This window comes from Protopterus annectens, chromosome 5.part0, assembly GCF_019279795.1.
Source record: "Protopterus annectens isolate FY-2018-M chromosome 5.part0, PAN1.0, whole genome shotgun sequence".
NCBI classification, from domain to species: Eukaryota; Metazoa; Chordata; order Ceratodontiformes; family Protopteridae; genus Protopterus; species Protopterus annectens.
In genome coordinates, this window is record NC_056735.1 from 314,139,196 (window position 1) to 314,165,038 (window position 25,843).

A 25,843-nucleotide genomic window follows, 5' to 3' on the forward strand; every position below is an offset into this window, starting at 1 on the left:
ATGCTGGAATCTCTGCATACTGCAGTTTCATGTCAATGAACTGGTGTAATATCTGCTAGACTGAAGCCTGCAAAACTCATAATACATGCCTTGTCAGACACTGAAAGAACCCAGAAACAAGGATGGTTAATGCTACACAAACCTTCATGTCCAATGAGATAGGCATTCCACATATGCCCCTTGATTCCATGTGTAGGTAGCACGTTTGCACATTATTTGGATGTTACCATCTTGAATAACAGGGCAGAAGGGAGATTTGATTCCAATTTATATAGAAAACCTACCTACTCTAATGCCCTACTCCAGTATGATAGTTACCACCCGATACATCAAAAGAAGTCTCTGGTGAGGGCAGAGCCTAGATGGCAATCTGAAAGCAGCACTTTTTTAGAGCTCCTTAAAACTACTTTAAATAACAGGAAAATAATTGTTTTTCTTAGAAAAAATAGTTAAAACTTGTACTTCAATATTTTTACTATCATCATACAATCTTTGGAATATTTTCTTGAAAAATTTCCTGTCAGAAATATCTGGAGTTTCAAACTGACCTGGGAAGATGAGTGGTTCAAAGAATTCACATGCAGAATCTACTCTGTGGAAAGAAATTCAGTTGATGTCTTCAAGTCTACAAGAATTATCTTTCAAAATGGACAGTTTCAAAGACAACTTAGAAAATTTGAAAGAAAGTTGTCATAGACAAACGGAAACCTTCAAAGAACTACTTCAGCAGCATCAAACCAAAATATTAAACATTGAAGAGTCCTTATCTGATATAGATGGAAGGCTTAAAGAGGAGGAAACCCAGGGTGATTTTCTTCAGCAACAGAATAAATGGCTTATTAACAAGTTAGATGATATGGAAAATAGAGAAAGGAGGACTAATGTGAGAATCTTTGGTTTACCAGAAAGGTCTGAAGGTGATGATATCATCTCTTTCCTTAATTCAAGGCTACCGGACATCCTTGAGTTGAAAGAAGGATTCTCATATGGCATAGAAAGAGCTCATAAAGCCATTGGGAAACCCATTCCTTCATCATTAACATCCACACCCAGGTCAGTCATGGTTAAATTTCTTTCTTATCTTGACAAAGAGCTTTTTCTTAAATGTGCTTGGAGAAAGTCCCCACTGAAATACAAGCAAAATCTAATCAGATTTGACAATGACTTTTCCTCCAGAGTTTTAGAAATGAGAAAGAAAGCCTGACCACTGGTAAAGTTACTCAAGCAAAACAAAATAAAAGCACAAGTAGCATATCCTGCAAAAATAAGGATTTTTACTTCAAACGAAATAAGAACATTTAATGACATTGAGGAAGCAATGACTTTCATTAAAAACAACAATATAATCACAGTTCCAGAGGAAATGGACTGGTCTTTGACTACATCTCTGAAAAGATCCCCTGAGAAGAATAATTGGATTCATGTAAAGAATAAAAAGCAAAGAAATGACTCAAAAACTATTCCTTCTACTGCTTCTCTCAAAGAATCAACCAAAACTAAAAATCCATGCTAAAGGTAACAATATAGATATTGTCTATTCATTTTGCAAGCATTTTATAAATTACTTCTTAATAATATTAATATTATACTTACATGCTTCAGATTTAATGGTTAACTTATATGCAGCAGCTTAATATCTACAGTTTAATTAATTCAAATATTTTGCATTTGATTGTGATAGAAAGGTATAAAAACAATGTGTGGGGAAGGAAATAGTCAATATACATTGTACTTTGTAGTATAATATTGCCTATACATAACATTGAGTCCAGTAAACAAAGATTGTTAAGTAATATGCATAATATGCAAGTTTTAAATGTGTTCTTGATTCGTTTGAGTCATTCGTATTGAAATATGACTTTGTTTTTATTCTAGACAAGGCATAGACTCTGAAATGTTAATGTAACTAGCACTGTCATGAATTCCAGTTAAACGTCTTTTTTTTTCAAAAAAAAAAAAAAAGAGAGAAAGAGAAGCCCTTCCAATACATGAGACATGCAGGAAAATCTTCACTGTTCATTTCGCGAGCTTGCCAGTGTATTGTACACACTAACGTGAACGCAGAATGCTCATTTCTGACTTTTAACATTAAATCATAACATCTTCAAATTAAATTGTTTAATTTATGCCATTATAGTTTCCTAGTTAGTCTAAGCACATAGGAACATAATTTAAACACATCACGTTGTTTTGTTTTTAAATATTTACCTTCCGTTTTGTAAATATGTTGAGAAATCCCTGGAATACATTGTGCTGTGTAGGCTGGATTTTCTTTCTGTTTACATGCTGAACAACATTTGTAACAAGTGAAGGAACTCTGTTAAAGTCCTGCTTTATCTCTCTACGTGAGTTGATGTAGACACAAGTATACAATGTTAATGCATTAGCACAACACACTTCCTTATAGCCTTAAAGAGACAGTACTTCATTTAAGACTGTACTTCCTTTAAATAATATAACTAACTAACTATATGTTGTCTTGAAGGAAAGGATAGCAAGGAAATTTTACATGTAATGAAAGTGTTTAGTTTACTAGTGGACATCCTATATAATTACTGTTCATTATATACAAATACATTAATTAGGAAATTTAGATAAAAAGAAATAAAATGAACAAGATATATACATTTGGAAACATTTAAACATAGAAAGTAAAATTGAAACACACAACATCTGATCCATTTTTAGATATCTCAAAGTTTCTCATGAATGTGCACATCCTAGTTAATAAATAAATTAGAATAAGACGTTAGGATGCTTGTATGTTATCATCCTTAGTAAAGTATTAAGGAAAGGTATGTTAAGAATTAGAAAATAACAACATGACTAGATAAGAAAAAGAATGTGTAAGGTTTTAGCTGATACTTAGTCTATATAAAGGCATATATTATGAGAAACTTCATACCTATATTATAAAATTATAGTTTGATATGGTAGATGTAGACTGCAAAACAATCAACAGTCTGTAACATGTTATCCATTTCAAACATTTTAAGCTTCAAGACTGTACTCTTAATGGAATTTTGCTTAATGAAAATGGACTAGGTTGTTAGATAATCATAACTAGGAACCTGACTGAATGAATATTTTAACTACCTTTTAAGAATTGTAATCATTTAATTTACACCTATTGTCAATGCTCACTTATTGTGATGTGGCCTTAAATTGTATTGTCTTTCTTTTTTTCTAATTAATATGGTTTGACTGTGAACTAATAATCTATGACTTTACCTATTTAAACAGGATTTTTTCAGTTTATCATATGCAATAAACTATTTAAGGTTTGCATCATTTTAATAACAAACAAGCTCTCTATTGCAGTTCAGGGTAATGTAATAAAAATGATGTAGAGCTCTTACTTGTAACCTCTTTCTATAGCATCATTCTGCATTTATATATGCATTGAAGTTTATATATACACAGAATACTATAGTTCTTATACTTAAACTCATCAGAGTGAAGGTAGATTAAAATTAAATTCTTACTCGGTCTCCCCCAAGTATATGCATAACCTAGCAATGAGATTAAAAAGACATTCCAATGGAAACAATATTACACAGAAATTGGTATGATTCACTGGATTTATAGTTGATACTCTTGTAAACTAATCTCACAACACTGACCATAGTTTAGTTTATAAGATAGTTATTGAATGAATTGGTCATTATTCAGAAATTCATGAATGATGAAAGGAAACTAGATTATCAAATATCTTTTGGAATATTTTACTTATATTATTAAATACCTGATAAAAATGGAATTGTATACCCAATTTATTACACACAATGTAATTTGTAACAAAATTTAATGCCTGAACTCTATATTAAGTGTATCTTTATAAAAAACACATATTCAAGGGTGTCATTGATTAAACTAGCTGTAGCTGCTTGGGTTGTTTTGAATGTAATCTCCATAATAACATACAATGGAGCCTCTAACTTCTCATTAATGTTTGGTTCATTTTTAGCAACGAGGGTTAATCTGACTGAACCTTTTAGTTCTCTCAGATTGGGAATGTTATTCATTCCATGTTTGTTAAATGATTATTCTAAGTATCTGTTTATACATTTGTATAAGATTAACTACTGCACACTTGTTTATTTTCCCTTTTGGCCTTCTTTAGATTCTAATTTATATAATTCAAAAGGAATTAATAATCTATTTATTAGACTTAATAAATGTATGGAAGTTATACAGCAAATTAATAACAAAATATTTTGTCATTATTTCCAATCAAAAACTTTTCAGTAATAAATCAACTAGATGGACATAGTATTACTCTCATTAAATGTAAATGGTTTAAATAACCCAAGGAAAAGGTCCAACTTACTTAATTACCTAAAAGTAAATAAAGCACAAGTGGTATTTTTACAGGAAACCCACTTTAAAGCTAATGACAACCTTACTTGGAATTCAAATGATTTCCTAAAGCTATCTAACTCATCATACAGTAAAAAAAAAAAAAAAAAACAGAGGAGTATTAATATTGTGGAAGAAAAATGTTACCAATCCTCAGATTCTATATAATTATGAAGACAAGGATGGTCTTTTATCAATAGTAATAATAAGATATAGTAACAGAATTTGGACTTTGGTGAATCTATATTGGTTTCCGGGTATAGGAGTAGGAACAATTAAGAAGCACATAGAACTTATTAATAAGACCTCAAAAGGTAACTTAATTTTGGGAGGGGATTTTAATTGTATTCTTGATAGGCAAGAGACCACAAATAAAAGACCTTTCTGTATTACATCTACAGGGAGAACTCTTAAAAATGGATAGATAATTTCCAGTTATTAGACTCATTTAGTTTTAAAAATGAAAATTCATTACTATTTTCCCATGGTGACTATAGATTCAATACTAATATGAGAATTGATAAAATATATGTATCCCAAGATTTAAAAATGAAAATATCACACTCTTCTATAATACACTGTCTGACCATAACTCACTTATCCTTAAAATTCAAATGAATTTTAAGAGACTGGCATTTATCAAAATAATTTCAGCATATTTCACTAAATTAAAAGAGTTTAAGCCATGGTTATATTTGGAAATAAAATATTTTTGGATACAAATAATACTAGTGACATAAATATAGTTATTTTATGGGATTCCCTAAAGGCATATCTTTATGGTAAAATTATTTCCTGGTGTAACAATAAAGCAAAGGAATGGGAATCAGTACTAGTTAATATCCAAAAACAAATCATAGAAACTAACCTAAAGATTGTGGAAGATCTATTTGCAAAAAAAAAAGTAATTGGGGAAGTAAATAAAAAATACAATGATATTTTAATGCATAAAACCAATTTGGCCTTAGAAAAATTAAAATTAAATTCTTACTCGGTCTCCCCCAAGTATATGCATAACCTAGCAATGAGATTAAAAAGACATTCCAATGGAAACAATATTACAAATATAATTCATGAAGGGAAAAATAAGAAACATGTTTCAGATATAAGTGACATATTAGAAGCTTTTAAATTTCATTTTACTAAACACTACAATAACAATGATTCTCCACATAACAATACAAACATGTGCCTAGATTACTCAAATTTAAATAAAATACCAGACAGCTTAAGCATAAACATTCAAAAACAGATTACACTCAAAAAAATTAATGAAAAATTAAAGGAAGGTAAAAATAATAAAGCCCAGGCATAGATGGAATTATTATAAAAAAATATAAATTATTCCCAACTTCTGTCATAACAATACTACAAAAAGCACTAAATGAAACATATTCACAAGCCATAATTCCACCTTCATGGAGATATTAATTGATTGCACCTATTTTAAAGGAAAACAAAAATCCCAACTTATGTAGTTCATATAGACCTATTTCACTACTTAATAATGACTATAAAATTCTTATGTCTAATCTGGTCAATAGGATCAAAAATTCTCTAACTCAAATCATTAGTGAAGAGCAAATGGGTTGTATTCATAATAGACATACCCATGATAACATACAAAGAATTCTAACCACTGTAGACTTTTTAAACAGAGACAAAACTGAAGCCCTTATAGTCACATTGGATATTGAGAAAGCATTTGATTCACTAAATTGGAATTACCTTTTCAAAATTCTACAAATATATGATTTCCCCACACAATTCATTACTTTAATAAAGAATATTTATAGAGATAATTTGGCATATGTAAAATTAGGCCCATTCACATCAGAAGCAATTAAAATTACTAAGGGTACCAAACAAGGATGTCCCATGTCTTCAATACTGTTTGCACTAGTAATTGAACTTTTGTCTTCTACAATTTGATTAAACCCCAAAATTAAAGGTATTGATATTTTTAATCAATTTAACTCCAGAATAATGCTTTTTCCTGATGATAATCTACTCACCATATTAAATTCAGATGGGTCACTGGGTGAATTAAATTTGTTAGCTGAAAAATTTCATCATATCTCAGGCTTAAAAATTAATGCTTCTAAATCAAACCATATATTGTTAAATAATAAAAATAACTCTAATACTAACATTAATCAAATAACTGGAAAACAGGTTTCCTCTTTAAATTATTTAGGGATTGTTTATGTGAAAAGTTAGAATTAACTCTATCCACAAATTACAACAATATCCTGAATACCCTTAAGTCACTAATGGGAAAATGGAATAAATTGTATCTAACATCTGAAGATAGATTGCAGCTAATAAAGATGGTCCTTCTCCCAAAGGTAAACTACATTGCACTAGCTATCCCTATAATTCCTAATAAAAACATTTTAAAAGAATTAAATAACATTTTCATAAACTTCCTTTGGTATCCCAAATAAAATAGGATATCTTTTCTAAATCATATTTGGCCTTGGGAAATGGAAGGCATAAACTTCCCTGATCTAGAATCTTATATTAAAGCTTCCATTTTCAAAACAGTGATAAATTGGGTAGATCCAAAATTTTCTTCCGCATGGAAAATGTTACATACTGTTATTTTCCAAGAAGAAAGTAAATTAGCAAAAAAATTACAACTGATTGAACAGAATAATAAACTCTGATATATTATTTGTATTAACTTGCAATACAATTCTACTAAACCTACCAATCAAAATTATATAAATTACATCTACAACACTTTTTGAAGCTTGTAAATAATAATATTGACATTAAATTATGGCTTCAGTTATTAACTCCCTTTGAAATTATAAAAAACTTTTTCAACAATATTCCCATAGATACTCTTAACTCATGGAAAGGAAACAATTTCACTTGTTGGTACCAATGTATGGAAAATCTGACAGTCATGGATGTAAACCAGTTAATCAGAACATTTAATTTATCAAATATTGACTGGTTAGCTCTTAAAAGCCTAATACTTTATGCACAAGATCTATGTAGAACAATAAACAACTCTTCATTTAAATCCATGCCTAAATTTATATTTTGCTTATATGAAATAATATATAAATACTTTCATTGGACAAATTTAACTTCAAGGCTATATAAAATTATCATTAATTATAAAATAAAATCTAACCAGAAATTCTGGAAGTTTATCACTAAAGATTATCCATTATTGTTATTAAATGAGACCAAAATGGATGTTTTATATTCTATTAAGTTAACTTCAAATATACAAAGTTGGAAAATCTTTGCATGGAAGTTGCTACATAGAGCCTTTTATACTCCCAACAAAATAGCTAGATTTAATAATTCTAATGAAATACTATGTTGGAGGTGCTCTCTAAAATGCAATGCTGATTGGTCTCATATTATGTATGAATGCTCTCATATAAAGAAATTCTGGGAAGATATTGGTGAATTTTTGCAAGCCATTTTACTGATTCTTTCACTTTGTCAAAGTCCTTAATTCTCTTGAATATAAATAAAACCACTGTCATGAGAAGGAAAGATCTTTATCTTCTTTGGATTACAATGACAGTTTAAAAAAAGTATCACAAGAAAATGGAACTCCCCCATCATTCCATCACTTGATGATTTTCTAACTTTAATGAAGGAGGTAGCACTGTTGGAAATCAAAGTCAAGGAAATGAGAATATTTCCTAGGAAATGGATCAATAATCCTTGGGAGAAAGTTCTCTCTCTAACTGAGACACTTAAAATGGTTACAACTTTACATTCATAAGAAGAGAGAAAGCAAGAAGTCAACATTATATTTTTTGTTTTAGTCTTTGTTTAAAAATGTGTAATATTTGTCTATGTAGCTATGTTTGTATTCCTTTTGTCTTCATTTGTTTTGAGGCCATTCTACATTCTGTAAATAGTTAATTCAATGTATTCTTATTTGGTCTGTAAAATGTATTAATTATTGTTTTAAAAAATTGAATAAAATTTCTTGAACAAAAAAAAAAGAAGTCTTTGGTTAAAGGCCAGATGGTAAGACTTCCCCATATAGTGAGTGGTGACCATATGTTCATCAAACAAAGTCAGATTTTGAAGGGAATGTTATTGAATATAGGGTATCCTATGGCTTTTCTTGATAGAATCTTGAGTGATGTCTTTAGGAAAAGACAAGAAGGTTTTTATGTGTCTTTGCTAGGTACTGAGAATACAGGACTGAGTGGCAGAATGAAGAATATTAATTTTCAAAGAGCTTTAGTTTTACCATACAACCTGCATTTTGAAGGTATGAAGAATATTATTAACCACAATTGGAATATTTTTGGGGGAGACAGTGAATATTTGGAAAAGGTTGGCCATAACCCTGTGGTGGTACATAAAAAAGATTTATGTTTCAAATCTATACTTGAAAGCTTGAGAAAAGGAACAAAGTTAGGATGTATGAGTAAGTGCGGCCACTGTAATCAATTTAGGTTTATTAAAGAAGGTAAATAAATTTTGATTCCTAGGTGGGGAAGTATTAAGATTAGTCAAAGGTTAAACTATCAGAGTACTAATGTAGTTTACCTTGCTGACTGTCAACAATGTACCTCATTTTATATAGGCAAGACCAAGAATATATTTAAAAATAGGATATACCAGCATCAGTATGACATACAGAAAAGCAATGTCAGGAACGCATTAGCTAAGCACATTAATAAGAATTTAACACATTGTTTTAAATATTCTTGCATTGAAAAATTTTGTTTTGATCAAAGGGGAGGGTCACATGAATTGCTTCTAGAATATAAAGAGCTGATATGGCAGAACAGAAGTAATGACATGGAATTTCCTAGGCTGAATAAGTCCATTTCCATCAATAGTGTCCTTAGACTTAAGGCAGAGCTCATTTTTTCTTAACTCTGTTTACATTTTATTTTATTTAGATTAGCTGTTTGTATAAAAGTTCAATTTTGTATTAAAGATTTTTAAGGACTTTTTATTAATTCATAATGTGGTTAGGCAAGGTGTTTTATGAATGAAATGAACAGTATTCTTTTTAAAAAATGATTGGGGGAGTGTTTTTCATGTCATGTGACTAATTTCACCTTTATATACCATTGTTCATTTAATGTGAGTGTTCTGATGAAGTTAGAAATTATTCTGACGAAAGCGCAAAACATTTAATAAACTGGAGTGTGTTAGAGATGGATACCGTTTGTTTTTTGTTTTATTTTATTAGTTTTGCCCACATAGAATGAGCCACAGCTTATGCAGTGGGCTAAATAGACCAAATTTGTAGTGTCACACATAGCTGCAACATTAAATGTAAATGTCCTATCAAAATCTGGATAATAGAACTGTCTTGTTGGATTTATGTATTCACAAAAGTTACACCTATTACAGGGACTTGTACCCATTCCAAACTCATTATTTCACTGAATATTCCTACCCACTGAATAACATAGCCTTCTTTTCAGAGATTTCAGACTTTTATATGTAAAACCCAGATTATTACCAACAATGTCTAGTATATTTTCATCAGCTGCTAGGATAGGCCAAAACTTCTTATATATATTAGTGGCTATTCTAGCATTACTTGAAAAATAAACAGGTAATCTCACTATATTGTGCTTATTGTTACCCTGCATTTGAGCCTCTATCCCTTCAGTTACATCAGAGAAATAGCGATGTGCCTTCTCTGTTCTTTTTACCTTGACATCCTGAATAATACGCCTAACGTTTTGTGTGCTATCCCTGCTTAAAAATCTATGCTCTGATTCCTCTATTTTTGTCACAAAAACCTCATTCTTTTTACACAACCTGGAGATTCTCATAGCTTGTCCCCTTACTATATTATCAAATACATGTGGGGGATGCAAGCGGGGTAGTTCATTTATATGGTTTATTACATATAAACACATCAGGATGGATAGCAGCATTACAAAATATAAAGAAACTGATTAACAGACAGACTATATAGACATACATGCTTACATCTCAACAGCCTACTAAAAAATGGCAATTAGGCTCGCAGGTGCTCAGTATTTATACACTTGTGCAAGCCTCTAGAAAGCTTCTTAAAGCTGTACACACACTGATCCACAATAACTATAAGAATCAATCAGAGAATGTTAAAAAGGATTGGGATGAGAGATTTGATAAGCAATTCACAAAGAAACAATGGATATATGTTTGTCTCCCAAATATGCAAAAAAATCCAGAAGATTTAGGAATTTTGCTTGGAAATGTTTACATAGATATTTTTGTACCCCAGGTAGGCTCCCATGAATTTTTTCTCAGGTACACAGCAAATGTTGGAGGTGTGATGGGGAAGAAAAAGGTAATTGGGAACATATTTTGCGGGAGTGTAATGAATTTGCAGACTTTAAAGATTCCCTGCAGACAACTCTCTCAGAGATACTGGGTAAACAAATTGGTGTAACTAGGGAAATTATTTTTCTGAGCTATGATAGAGAGTCAGAATTGCCTACACATGGTAAGGTTTCCTGAGTCTAATTATGGTGGCTGCCAAAAAAGTAATTACTAGAAAATGGAAATCAAAGTTTAAACAAACTGTACTAGAAGTAGTGACAGAGATAAAACAACTGGAATTGGGATCTTTAGAAATGGGTAGGAGCAAATTACATAAGGAAAAAAATGGGAATTGTGGGAACAACACATACAGGGGAGGAATGAGGTTTAAAAGAAGGCATGATTTGAATGAGATATGTAAGGTTTGACTGACATTAATTGGGTAGATTATATGTGATGTATAATGTTTGCAACTAATATGTCAGTATGGTTTGCAATTTAAAATACTTGCAACTAAGATTATGTCAATATGGCTTGTTTTCATTTATATAAATGTATGATTGCCTATGTCATAAGTGATAATTTAATAAAAATGCTTCTTGTTTAAAGAAAGAGTATAGCTGTTACTGAACAGCATATAAGTTGCTCTAAAGAGCTGTTAGAACCTGCCCATGAGTCAAGGGTTACCAATCCAGCATCATTTAGGGGCAGATAATGTTGACGTTTAGTCTTTGTCTAATACAATGGCTTTAGACACTGTGATTCTCAGCAGTGTGTCACAGGATACAAATATAGATATGTGTTGTGAATTCTCACCTTCTATTCCATCTACCTCTCCTCCACTATTACAGCATGAAATTATTATTGTTGTCAACACTGCACTAAAATGAACATGTAAAGATTCCACAGAATCTCCACATGATGATGCCGTTCAAGTAGAAAGGAAATTATGATGCCAAATTTTCTACCCACTCTAAACACAGTTAGACACTGTGCCTTCATTTAGCAGTGTTTCTCCTGAAGTTTCAAACAATTTTAATGGTATTTTTTATCACCCAACCTTTGTACACAGATTTTAATAACACATCTAACAATGATGCCCTTAATTTTGGTAATTTGAAAAACTGTAGTAACAATCTCTCTGACAGAGGAATTACACTAAATTTGTCAGCTAAAACTCCTTCCATAAATTCAGATAAAGCCAGTGAAATCTTGATTCTATCTGACTCAATACTCAAACTGGCAAGAAGTAAACAGTGTAACATAGTAAATCTAGAAGCACAGTTTCTTCTTTTCCTCCTCTGAAATGAGTATGCATTTCCAGTATACTAAAACAAACTATTTAACAGTAATACAAACTATAAATACTTTATTATTCACCGTGGAACTAATGACATTAAATCTTCACCCTTAAACTACATGAAAATGCAGTGTTAGACATTTTAGAATTTTTAGAACAATTAAAGAAAATGATAGTATTTGGGGAAAACATTCCATCACCAAGATGGAGGACTATATGCAAAGGAAGGTACTTTTCTTTAACAACTGGGTAAAGCAGTTGTGCAGTGTATACTCAGTGGTACATAATTACTGGGAAGAATTCATCTGTGATATCCATATGTTTTCAGCTGGCAATCTCTGTCTTAGTGTTATAGCGCCAGTTTTGTCAGTAGCAAAATTTCCATATATATGAAAAGTTTTTTAGATTACAGTCATTCTCAGGAACTACTGCACTTGGACTCAATAGACCTAATTACTCTATAACAGTGTACTAATGTAATACTTGAAGCCTTAGAAACAAGGGTTAAGAACTAGTAAATATACTTAAACATGATCACATCAAAATTTTAATTGTCACTTACATTTGTTAACTCCTCTGATGTATATTCCATGGTTACACTAAAGATTGACAGCTTAAGACCAAGTATGAATGGCGGTGTGTGTTACTTCTAATTTGTAACTCTTTAACATTTAACAGAATTTCAGTAAATACTAACTTTGAAACTCTTGTTGAAGATATTGTTTGTATTTCAGTGTATAACATCATAAGATTCAAATGTACTTACAGAGAACCTTCAATGGACATAATAACCTATTGTGACTATCTTTCTCACTTAGAAAATTATACTGAAGATAAATAAGTGATTTTGATAGCTAACTTGAATTACACTCATATCCACTGGAATAATTACCCATTTTATCATAATACTGAGCAGAATTTATTAGGTATTGTTTTAATACATCAACTAATACAAGTGGTAAAGGAACCATCCAGAGAAAATTTTCTTGACATCATAACAGCCAACTGTGCTAAATTAGTGTCTAATGTACATGGTGGCCTTCTATCAAGTAACTAACTTTACGATCATACCTGCATAACCATAAAACTTAGCAGTCACATCTACCAAAAACCCAATCCCAACATACCATCTTCAGGCACCAAGCAGCATATCCCCAACATTTTATTACAAATACCTCATTCACAGTCCCATCCTAGCCTTCATATATATAATATACCATCGTATGAAGTATTTATAAGAAAAGCCATGAAATGCACACATGTGTGGATAGCATTACACACTCCAGACATCTTAGTTATCACAGAAACCTAGCTCTGTCAGGAAACAAAAAAATGAAGAAATTACTCTACCAGGCTATAACATTATCAGACTAGACAGATCCAACAAAACATTGGTGATGTCACTATTTCCTGCAAAAATGCATTAGAATTCCCTCCCCCACACAGCCTACCAAATTTGTCTAACTGAAAAATTCAGCTAACCATGCTAAAATTAAACTCTCACAAGACAATCATAATAATGGGTATATATGTAGCCCCAGGTAGCAAAGCTAAAGCACTGAAAGATATTCTCTGATGTGCCTCCTCAAAAAGCATTCACAAAACCATAATACTGGGTGAAGTTATTATAGATTGGCAAACTATACACTCAGATAATCTAACCAATAATATAGATCTTTACAAGTTCACCCAACTTATAGCCACACCAACTAGACATAACAAACCCACAGCTAGACAATCAAGCATTGACTGGATCTTAATATCCTCTCCTAATAAAATATCATCCCATGGAACTCTTGTCAGACAGCCTAAGTGATCACCTACCAGTCTGCACCATACCATATCAAAGCAACAGCCTCAAAACATATCTCTGCATCCTGGTAAAAAAACTTACTACATTTCATGAAGATACTTTTATTAATACACTATGTCTCCTTAACTGGGAGTCACTAAAGATTCTCACCATAGTTGATGCTGTCTCCAAATGCAACAAACTCTTCCTATGTGTTCTAAAAGCACTAGCCCCCTTAAAATAAAAAGAGTCAAAGCGAACTCTGCCCAACTAAATTAGTCATGAAAAAAGATACAAACCATGGAACGCCAGAACAAAAAATAAAACAGCTCCTACTTTAGTAGCATATAGACAACTAAGAAACCTAACAAAAAAAAACTTCTGCTACTCAGCCAATCAAAACTTATACACTAATAATCCAAAACTATTGTGGGCCTCAGTCAATAAATTGTTAAACCCAGGACAGGCTACACAGCCAATACCAAACATACAGAAACAAAATTATACCATACCCAACCAATTCAATATCTACTTACACAAACAAATATAGTCATTAACCAACCAGACAACCAATCAAACTCTTGAGGTCCTTACTCAATCAAATAACCTCCCTGAACATTTCTCCTTCCAACCAATTTCCACAGATAACATCACGAAATTAAAGTGTACTACAACTGCCTCTGACAGGTTACTTGATGAATAACTTAAAATAGCAACTGAGACTACTACATACTCAGTTTCATTTCTGATAAATCAATCCATTTCTGAAAATAAAGTCCCCTCACTATGGAAAAATCAGTCATTATTCCTTTGCATAAGGTTGGACTCAATGCAGATCTTTCAAACTACAGACCAAATACCATTTTATCACTCTAACAAAATATTAGAAAATACATATCTTCTCAACTATCTAATAGATAATCAGCTTCTGTCTTCAACTCAACATGACTTGCATCCTCATCACAGCATAATTACTGCTTTGCTGAATTTTGCTAATGCTGTCAACAGCCACAGAATACTGGAAGCTTAGTCCCCACCATCTTCCTAGACTTAGCAAAAGCTTTTGATACTGCCTCCCATTAGAAACTCTTACATAAAGTATCATCCTTATGGCTCACTTTAATTCCACAGCTACCTGACAAGCAGAGCACAAGCAATGAAATTGAAAGAATGATATCTCCATTTTCTTGCCAGTAAGTATTTGTGTCTCACAATGATCTATAGTAGGCCTCATACTTTTCAATATATTCATCAATGGACTTTCCACTACTACAAAAAATGCTGTTCTAATTCAGTATGCTGATAACTCAACCCTATTCTGCTCTGCCAAATCCCCCTTTAAGACCTTACACAACAATCCTTCTTATCAGTTGGAACAGGGATAAATAATTAACAACTACTTCTAAACTCTAAAAAACTAAATAACTGCTCGTCACCCCAAAACACATCTCTACCAAAACAATACTATTCATTATCATCTTTGCCAACAACACTGTGATAGAACAAGTACACCTCACAAAATTACTGGGTGTCATCATAGATGACCAATTGAAATTTGACCACCATGTATCACAAACAATTAATACAAAGCACATCAAAAACTGAGTACATCATACAGATTGAAAACTTACCTCACTCACATAGCAATAAGACAAATACTCTGTAGTTTCTTACTAGCATCTTTCCTCTATGTTGCTCCAATCTTTACTAACCTTCAAGTTTCACAACTGTCCAAACTTGAGTAATGTTATAATAAAATAGCCAAATTTGCAGTAAATTGTAACAATAGAACAACTGCCTAGCCCTCAGAAAATTAAACTAGTTAGAACTACCATATCCTCAAGCTTTTTATCAGCAAACCACAATTCACAGACTTCTCTATAAGCCAGGAAGTTACCCAGCTCTTAACAGCTTAATACAACACTACTCCAGCAAGAGAATTGTATGCTCCAGAGAAAATTCACTAATCACTATAACTAAATTGTCTAATATGGCAGGTGAATCTCTGTAGTCAAATAATGTAGCTAAACTATGGAACCACATCCAACTATCACTAAAATCCATTCAGAATGCAAACTCATTTAAAACACAACTAAAACTTCACATATCAAATCAATAGAGCTGCTCCAGTACATCTCCAGGATAAATGTAGTTGTTATCTTTGGCTTGCCATATTGTCAAACCATTTATAGTTATAAACATTTCTCTTCATTCAGAATCCTATGCCCCGCAACCAATTTTCACCAATACCTAAAGAATTTTACTAGCAACTTCCAGCTGTATACATTGTTTTGCGACACTGTTCAACCCCATCTCTATACTTCTAATATTAACCGTACAATAGCCATATACATGATAGCCTCTGAACCTGCTTTATACTCCACTGCATAACTACAATATTAACATTGTCTGCCCTACCTAGTCTCTTCCATTGCCTGCATTTATTTGAATTTCTAAGCACTAATCATGTGATCTATTATCTCTCTGACACACTAACCAATACACCTCTACAATTGCTCAATGCTCAGCATCTACTAATGCATAAGTATCTTTTATACTGTAATATTTGCTTCTATAGTCACATAAATGTAACCCAATTAGCAAATGCACAGGTAATTGTTAACATATATTACTTAATGTTTGTTCATGTATACTACTGAATGTATATCTAAAAAATGTTTGTAATATGTTGGAGCTTTTCTCCGTGGGCCTCCAATAAAAAGGGTTTTTTGATTAAACCCAGTTGGACAAACCAGGCAAACAAAAGCAAAATAAAATAAATCAATAATTCAGATCAGTACTCACTCATTTAATATCCGGTGGACTACTAGTACAACATTATGTGTAAGAAAAAGATTCTACCACATTAAAAAAATTATCCAAACATTCTAGATTCACTTACTAAAATTTATTTTTTACATATTACTCACTAAAAAAAATATTGACAGATTCATTTGAATATGAATCATTATCCACTACCCGCCATGCCAAAACAGATAAGTTTCCTTCCTGGTGGGGTTTAAAATTATGTAAACTGCATAACAGGAAGAAATGCAATCTTTAAAATTTCAAAAGAATCCCAGCAGTAAAGAGCAAAGAAAGGTTAACTAAAATAACACAAAAAATTTTAAAGTGGTATTAAAACAACAGAAATTAAACTATGAGGCAAAGTTGACAAGCATCACGGCTAATGAGAAATCTTTCCACAAATATATTCTTTTTTACAATAAAACTAGAGATTCTACAATCAAAGTTTTACTTAATTAGAAGATTATTATTGATGCTGAAGATATACCTAATGCATTCAATTCCTTTTTCAGAAGTGGTGACGTTTACCCCAAACCACATAGGGCCAGATTCAATAAAGCCTACACTAAATGTACACAATATGTATTCAATAAAATTCTTATCACATGTTTTGTGCTTTCTAGTCACTCAGAAAGATTACACTAAGTGTACACATATTTTACACTTTGTGGTAGCTTTTCTGAATCCCCGTTAGTATTTAAAGCTGCAAGAATATCAGCAGGAAAATTAAAATTAGGAGGAAGAAGGTGTGAGGTATGTCTGTGTTATCTGTTCACTCACAACTAGGTGTTACTGAATCCCGGAGATAGTATCCATATTACCATCAAACCACATAGTCTCCTCATTACCACATATAGCCACAGGCTATGAACTATGTCACGTTATATGTGAGGACTCAATCATCCCCTCTCCAAAAAGGATTGGTAATACTAAATCAATAGGATATAATAACATTCTAGCAACCATTCTATGTAGACTTGAAAAGGAACTATGGCCAATTTTACATGAAATATGTAATAACCTAGTAAACAATTCAATAGTACTATATAACTGGAAAAGGTAGATTACTACCCCAGTTCTTAAAAGGTATTATCACTGAAATGTTAAATTGTAGGCCATTAAGGTTGAAATCCTTAATTTGCAAATGTTATGAAAGATGCCTATTAAAACTTTTACAAGATCAAAAAACTCATGTAACATTGATCTCTAGCAGCATGGTTTTACTTTAGATAAATCTACTGTTACCAGCTTCTTTGAATTTTATGACCAAATAACAACTGCAGTTGATCAAGACCATGTGTGCAGGTGTTATATGCATAGATTTAGCTAAATCATTTCACATTCTTCCTCATTCTTCCTTTCCCCTTTATCTTTATTTTAAAATGTTTATAAAAAAAGAACTTGTTAAAAGCATCAGTTAAATATACAACAAATTATAGAATATTTCTATAACACTAACTATGCACAAAAATGCAGAATGCCTGTAAATAACTTCATTTAATCCATATTTAAGATAAAGATACATGCAACTTGACTATACAATAAAGTTATTGTTAGATCAGGGTTTTTTATTTTACAGTAGTTATTAGACATTAGATGTATACATTTTAGGAAAGCAGAAACAAAGAATCTTCCACTGAATGTTGACCTTGCTGAAATAACAGTTTGTCAAGGGAAGATTGCAAAGACTTCTTGTTATGTACTTTTCTCAAGGAAAGAATCAAGAGATAAGTTAAGCTAAAAAACAAGATGTAGCCTGAGGATAAAGGCTAGGGGGGGTGGATATAGTCAATAGAGGAAAATTACTGAGAAGGAGTATATAATATACTGTGTTCAGGATAGCAGGCAGTTAAGGTTAGTAAGTTTATTCCACCTGTTACTTCAGAGAAGATGTCTAGAGCAGGAGTACAGAAAACAGGTCATCTAGAGACTATGTCAGTTTACATTGTTCAGGACAATCAGAATAATGTACAGCAACTTGAATTGTTTATCAGAACTGTTAATGGAGACAGTATTTTGGATATTGTGAATATCTAATAAAACCTTATTAAATAAAGTATAGTGTTTGCAGAATTTATGGTGAACAGTGCACAAGTCTTGGTTCATAAGAGAGAGACACCTAATCTAGCATGAGCTTGGGTAATTAAGACTTTTGTTTCTCAGTCTCATGGCATACAGTGTTTCCAGCTAACTACGGTAAAGTACCTTCGTAACTAATCTTATAGTTATAAAGGTTTTCCATGTATTGTTTGTAGTAAGCACATTTATTTTGATTGGATATTATTAGCTTATGTGCTGATATATAATTTATGGCAGTTTTCCTAAGTCCATTCCATGTCATTTTTGCTCTATCAAGCTAGTTTTTGGTAATATACATTTTAATCAATGAGAATGCAAAGCAGTTGGAAGGTGATGTGGGGGAAAATGTAATAAGTCTATTAGGAGCCAAATAAACAGTATTTGTTAATATTAGCTAAGCAGATAAAAGTTTTTTTGAAAGGAAGAAATTTTACAGAAGATTGAATTATTAAATGTTTTGATTATGTGTAACTGAAGGATTTAAGGTGGTCAGTAATTAGAATAAATTGAATTTTAATATTTAATAGATATAATTAATTTATATACACCTGATATTTTCTTTTTAGAAGTGAATGTGGTCCATAATAGTTAAAATAAATTTGTATTATGTTCATTAATTTTTGGGCTACCTAGAAGCTTTGAGATAAGGTCTTTATTTGACTCAAAATTATAAAATAGTTTTTAGGTAGCTTAAAAGTGATTCTCATATTAACAATTAAAACATTTTATAGTTGAAGTCAAAGGCAGTTTTATCTTTAAATAAGGGGAATATAGAAAATGTTATCATTAAATTATTTAATTTTAGATTAAGATTAAAATGGATTGGTTGAAATAACATCATTGATTATTTTAGGTCAAGCATATTCATTGGGTTCTGAAAGATTTTAATTGTATGCTTTAAGAATTTGTGTATTTTAAATGTTATGAGATTTCCCTAATTTAAAAAAAGGTAAATCTTTGGGATTGCAATAATATATACATACAAAGCTAGACCACAATTTATCCCACATGGGCTTCCAATTATTATGATATGGATTAAATCCTGATATTGCTATAAGTTTACTACAATTTATTGCATCATAATAGGTCTTAAAGTCCAGGAGGGCTATGCCACCAATGTTTTTAGGGTGCATCAGTTTCTGATAGCTGATCCTAATGGATTTTTGGAAAAAAGTAAAATTTTGCTAGACTAATGCTAATATCTTTAAAAAGTTTATTCTGAATTTTACTTGATACATTCAATTTGAAATAAAATCTGAAATTATGCTCATTTTGATTATAGTGACCTTAGATAAAATATATAAATTAAGCTTGTTCCATTTAAGGATGTCTTTGTTTTATAGTAGTCAATAGTTTCATTAAGTTTTCTTGATGAAAAAGAGTGGGCTCATGACAAAAGTTTAAACCTAGAAATTTAAATGTGTAACTTATTTTAATTTCTGTATCAAGAAAATAGTTAATCAAATTATATTTTGAGTTTATACATGTTTAGTTTGTAGTTAGAAAATTTGGAGAAAGTGTCAGTAGAACTGCATAATTTTAGATAAGGCTGTGTTAGGCAGAGAAAAGTAAAGTTTTAAATCAACTGCAAAGGCTGTTAATGATATCTGTATATTGCAGAATTCAGGAATATGGTGAAAAGTTTTTTCTATTATTAAAAGAAAGAGTGGTTCTATGAATATCTTGAATAAATATGGAGATAATGGGCATCCTTGTCTAGTCCCATTAATAATTTGTATTGCAGAATAAGATATTTTATTTATGTATAATGTTGTGTATGCATTATTATAAACAATTTTGATCCAATAAATGAAGGCTTGTGATATATTAAACTTTGACATAATAAAAAAAAGAAACTCTAGATTAAACTAATCAAAAGCTTTTGCAACATCCAAAGCAAATACAAAATCTGAGTTATTATTTTGCTTAGCAAATGTAATCAAAGTATCAGTGGTAAGCATATGATCATAAATTTGTCTAGCTTGAGTGAAGACAGATTGATTAGGTGAAAACTGTTTTTGGTTACATAATTTTCAGTCTATTTGCTGATAAAGAAGCGTATATTTTGATATCTACATTTATACAGATTGGTCTACAGTTTAGGGGATTTTTAGTGTCAGAGTTGCTTTTAGGAATAAATATTATTTTAGAGTTATTTATATATATAAGTCCTTAAAACCTTTTTTCTTTAATGTAGTTAAATAAGTGCAATACAATGTTTGAAATTATTAGGGCAAAGATTTTATAAAATTCAGCAATAAAACCATCTTGACCAGATAACTTACCAGCTCTAAAATTATTAATTGCTTCTAAGACTTCTTGTTGAGTAAATAGGTAAATAAGAAGATTCTGTTGTTCTTGATAAATTTTTGGAAATGCTACACAATTTATAAAGTGATCTGTTTCTTGGGGGTTAAATGAAATGTTATGTTCCCCATAGATTTGAGATAATATTTGTGTAAATATTGGTATGATCTTTTCTCTAGTATTATAAGATTTATTCTGATACAAGATTTCAGTTATTAGAGAAGAGATTTTATTGACATTTATAAGTTTAGCAAGGAATTTAGAAGGTGCTTGGACCCATTCCAAATATAAAGTAAGTGTTGTATTGCATATAATAAATACAATTCTTTTTGGAGTTTGGTTAATTGTTTTCCTAAGTCAGATTTACATGCCATATGTAGTTCTTGCGCTATCTTATACATCTTTTTTATTGCCCTTTCTTTTAACTTAAAGGGTGTGTTGTAGTAGGACCCTTTACTTATAAAACTACTTCTGATTTGAGTTTTAATGGCAACCCATTGAATGTCATAAGGGATTTGAGAAGTAATGAGGTTATTTAAAAAGTTATCTAATGTATGATTAATTTCTATCTTAATGTTATCCTTCTTGAGTAGATTAGGATTTAAAATCCAATTATAGTTATTAATTCCAATTTATGTGCATTAGGCCAACTTATCTTAAGAGTAATTCTAGAATGATCATAGAAAAGTCTAGGTTCTATATAGAAAGTGATATCAGTTCTTAGAAATATTTCTGATATAAAATGTCCAGCCTGGCCGATGTTTTATAACAATATGAATAGTAGGTGTAATAACAGTTGTATTGTCTTGGAAGATAAAAGGGTCAAAAAAGGTCAAAGTCTGCTTTATGATCTGAAAATCATATCAGAAGCATAAAAGTAATATGACATACTTCTACTTATTTTATCAGCAATTTATTCATTAACAGCATTCCAGTCATTACCAATAATATAATAATGATTTGGGAAAATAAATAATAGTTTGTACATTATCATATAAAATTTGTGCTGTTTATTATAAGGTGCACATAGATTTAATAATAGGATTGGTTTATCAAAAAGTGTGTTTTTAATAATTACATAACACCATCTTCATTATCAGAGTCTTGCTTCAGTATTATATCTTTAAAAGATTCTTTAATATTAATTGCAGCTCCAGTGTTATTTGACGTACTACCTGATTCAATAATTGTTTCAATCCATTTCTTCTCCTTTATCTGGGACCATTGACTAGAAGTCATATGAGTCTACTGGACAAATACAATTTCAGTTCTCAACTTAAATGTTAACTGAAAGAAAAGTTTTCTTTTTTTCTGTTTGAATAGCCTTAATAGTCCATGGATCTATTATCCACATCAGTGTCCCCTATTAGAAAAGATGTTTTTGGGATGAAAGATGCAAGAATTTCATAAGTTCTTTTCCAAAAGTTTAAAGCTAAACTTGACAAAAATACAAACAGCTATTATCTCTTCCTGCAAAGTCCCCGGGCCTAACAATAACCCCATAACTCCGGGAAGTATAATCACATATAAAGGGTTTTGAAAGCAAACATGCCAGTAATTTAAACATGCTCTACATCCTTTATACTTTGATTTGTTTGAAATAATGTTTAACATAAAGATAAATTTTGAAAAGAGCAAGTATCTCATAGCTGTCCTACAACATCTCTAGCTCCAGCAATTAGCCCCCTTAATGAAAAATATATTTATGAATGCCTATTAAACAGTCATATAAATTAAGCTGAACATTTATGCTAAGAGTCTGTACAGAGAAAATGTTATTAAAAATACCACTGGTAAATGAATTATGTTACTTAAAGTATTAGAGAACACTACATTTATTCACTTTCCACTATTGACATGGAAAAGCCATCCTACATCCTACCATTTGAAGCATGTAAGGATAAAATTGTCATCATATTCACAAATACAAAACCTTAGATTTTGTACCTATTTTTCATGGGCCTTTGTCCAGATTTTTGATGTTTCCAGATTGAGAGGTACGGTTTCCTCCCACATTCCAAAGACATGCAGTGGGTGGATGAGACATTCTAAATTGGCCATAGGTGTGTGTACATGTGATTGTGTCATGTAGAAGAACATCTGCAGCAGCACTAGCCACCCAGTAGTGTAAACCTTGACTCTAGGTAATTGTCTTACCAATAAACACTTGTCTTTTATCCATCATTTTGACAATCTTAGAAAAAATCAAATAAAATATTCCAGTTACTTCTGACTGTTTCTTAATAGCAACTTTAGGAATGCACAGGAAGGCTTGAGCATTGTCTGGTTTTGGTTATAACACATCCAGATTAGCACCTCCCTTTTCTTCTGCAAAGATATGTCTATACTTATGTACCCCATCACAAACTACCTCCTGGAAAATATCTGTAAAATCAATAGTACTATACCTCTCCACAAATAAGTAAGTCTCCCAAATTTTCCTGAGTTTGTGCACCTAGTAAGTGAGCTTTGAAAGACTAATAAGCTGACTTTTAATGATATTGATCTTAATATGCAAATACTGGCCACTTCCTGCATGAATATAACTATTCACAAAACTGTACTTCCTATAATTCCTAGAACTGAAAGACGTAGTATCAGAAACAAACATAATGGCCATAGCTAAAGTGTGAACATTGGTTTTACTATGAACATTCTAAAATGGAAAAAAATTCTATGCTATCATTACTTTTACAATGTTGAAATATCTCCAACAATGTATCAACTTCTTAAATATAAATTGTGGATAAAGCTTACATGTAATATAGTTCATTTTAAAATATGTATAATGTATAAAATCTTTTTACCCCATCAGAGTGAGAGAGGAAAAATTGTGTAAGGTTCCTGCACTCCTCTCCCTTGTGACAATATATTTGCTAACACAGAGATTGCATAACAATGGGGGAAAAAAAATCTCACTGTTAACCAACTCATTATGTACATTCAAGGCTTTTGGTGAAACAAAAGTCAGTGAAACATGCAGCCAGTTCCAGTTTTACTAAACCAAAAATTCAGCCAAATGTTTGGAACCCATATATCTCTAGACAGGGAGACATAGAGAAAAAAAATAGATATAGATGAAACAGATATACAGATACATTACAATTATTCAGTTATGCAGAAAATTCCATTGACCAGCATGGACATTTTTAGACAACATAAGGATAAAGGTGTAGTGGTGGAATGAGATAGGATATGGCTTTAGAAATAAGTAAAAAAAAACTAAGTAACTTATATGTGACTAATAAGGGCTGGGATAGAATAGCTGAGAACGTAGTATGATAGTTAGGGAAAAATAGGAAAAGGAATAGAATACTGACTAGGTTAAGGCTTAGGTGACATTCAGTAAAGGATTTTTTTTATCATCTTTTTTATCAGAGTCCCAATATAGTGTAAAGGTATATAATCTTGTTGTCAGTTTGCTGGTTTGAGTGTGACAATACTAGAAAGAAAAAATGAAAATTTGAACCACTTATGTGATTCCTGTGCAATGTAAGCACTTATTCTGATTAAGGAGGTGGTTGTGAACGTTGTCATTGTATATTTTTGACCTGGTTAGAATTTTTTTTTTTTTTTTTTTTAGGGTATTTTAATCCAAATTGCTAAAACAGAGTTACAAACAGATATGCTCACCTTAAAAAGCCATGTGACTTCTGACAGAACTATTTTTTTTTTAGTAATCGGTTCATAGTTTCCTGGTGGAATTATGTCACATTAAATATTTACTTTGCTGATGTCTGGAGATGTCATGCAGGATGGCAAAAGCAAAGCTTAGTTTAGTATAGATGACTTTTAAAATTCAATGTTTTATGTTATCAAGGACTGTACAGTGATGTTCTATAGAATTACATACAGAGGCAAATTTGGTTGCCTTACTGTATGGTGATCCAACTTTGGGAAAAGGTCTTCAGACAGGCTGGAGAACTGGACTGCAGTAAAACATTTTGGAGATTATTTGTCAGGAAGGATTTGATTCTGTAGACACACCATAACCTGACTGCATTTTTTTCACTCATCCATATTTAGGGACTAATCAAGTATGGACTCCAGGTATCTGACAGGCTAGATTTGTTCAACAGGAAAGCTAACAATTCAAGAAATGTACAGTTATGGAGTATTTCCAAATTTGAACTGATGACTGCAGAAAATAATGTATTTTTATCTTGGAAGGATTTAGAGATAACCCTCAGACTCATAACTATGATTCTAGTTTATAAAACCCAAAGAAAATTTTTGTTTTGTGCTAGGAGGAGTGCCTGCTGGACACATAATAATGACATCATCTCCATACTGGAAAATGTATAGTGAGTAATATCAAATTCACAAAAATGGAGTAAAAGCTGAAGACCTAATATCTATTTTTCAGGAACACTTTTTTGCTAAGTAAGATAGCTATGTTTGAGCATACTTCCATTTAACTGTGTAGCTTATTTCTAAATCAGTTTAATACTCATGTATCTGTACCTAAGGTGAGCAGAAATTTTGATAAGTGCAGGAAAATGACTACCCTGATCTGACCTATATTAAGGCCACTACAAATGAACATGTTGAGTGTCACTATGGCAATACGTATGCATCTCTAAGCATCTTCTTGTGATACAAAGATAAAGTCTATATGCTAGGAGTTAATTATCCTTTCAAGGAATATTAATAAAGGATGTAATAAAGATATAGGCCTAAAATGGGTAACATGCAAGAAATGCCACCTTTGTGCAGTGGAATAACTTAAGTTTCTTACCACCTCTGGATTAGCATCTTGGAGGTTTACACATCCTGCACTGTAATCCTATATATAGGCACAGGTCAGAAATATTTATCTTATGCTTTGCAACAAGTTAGTTGAAGCTCTAGAAAAAATTAGCTGTGCGCTGGCTAAGAAGGCAGGTAATACCTCAAACGCATTACCTTATGGAAGATGTCATCCTATTACT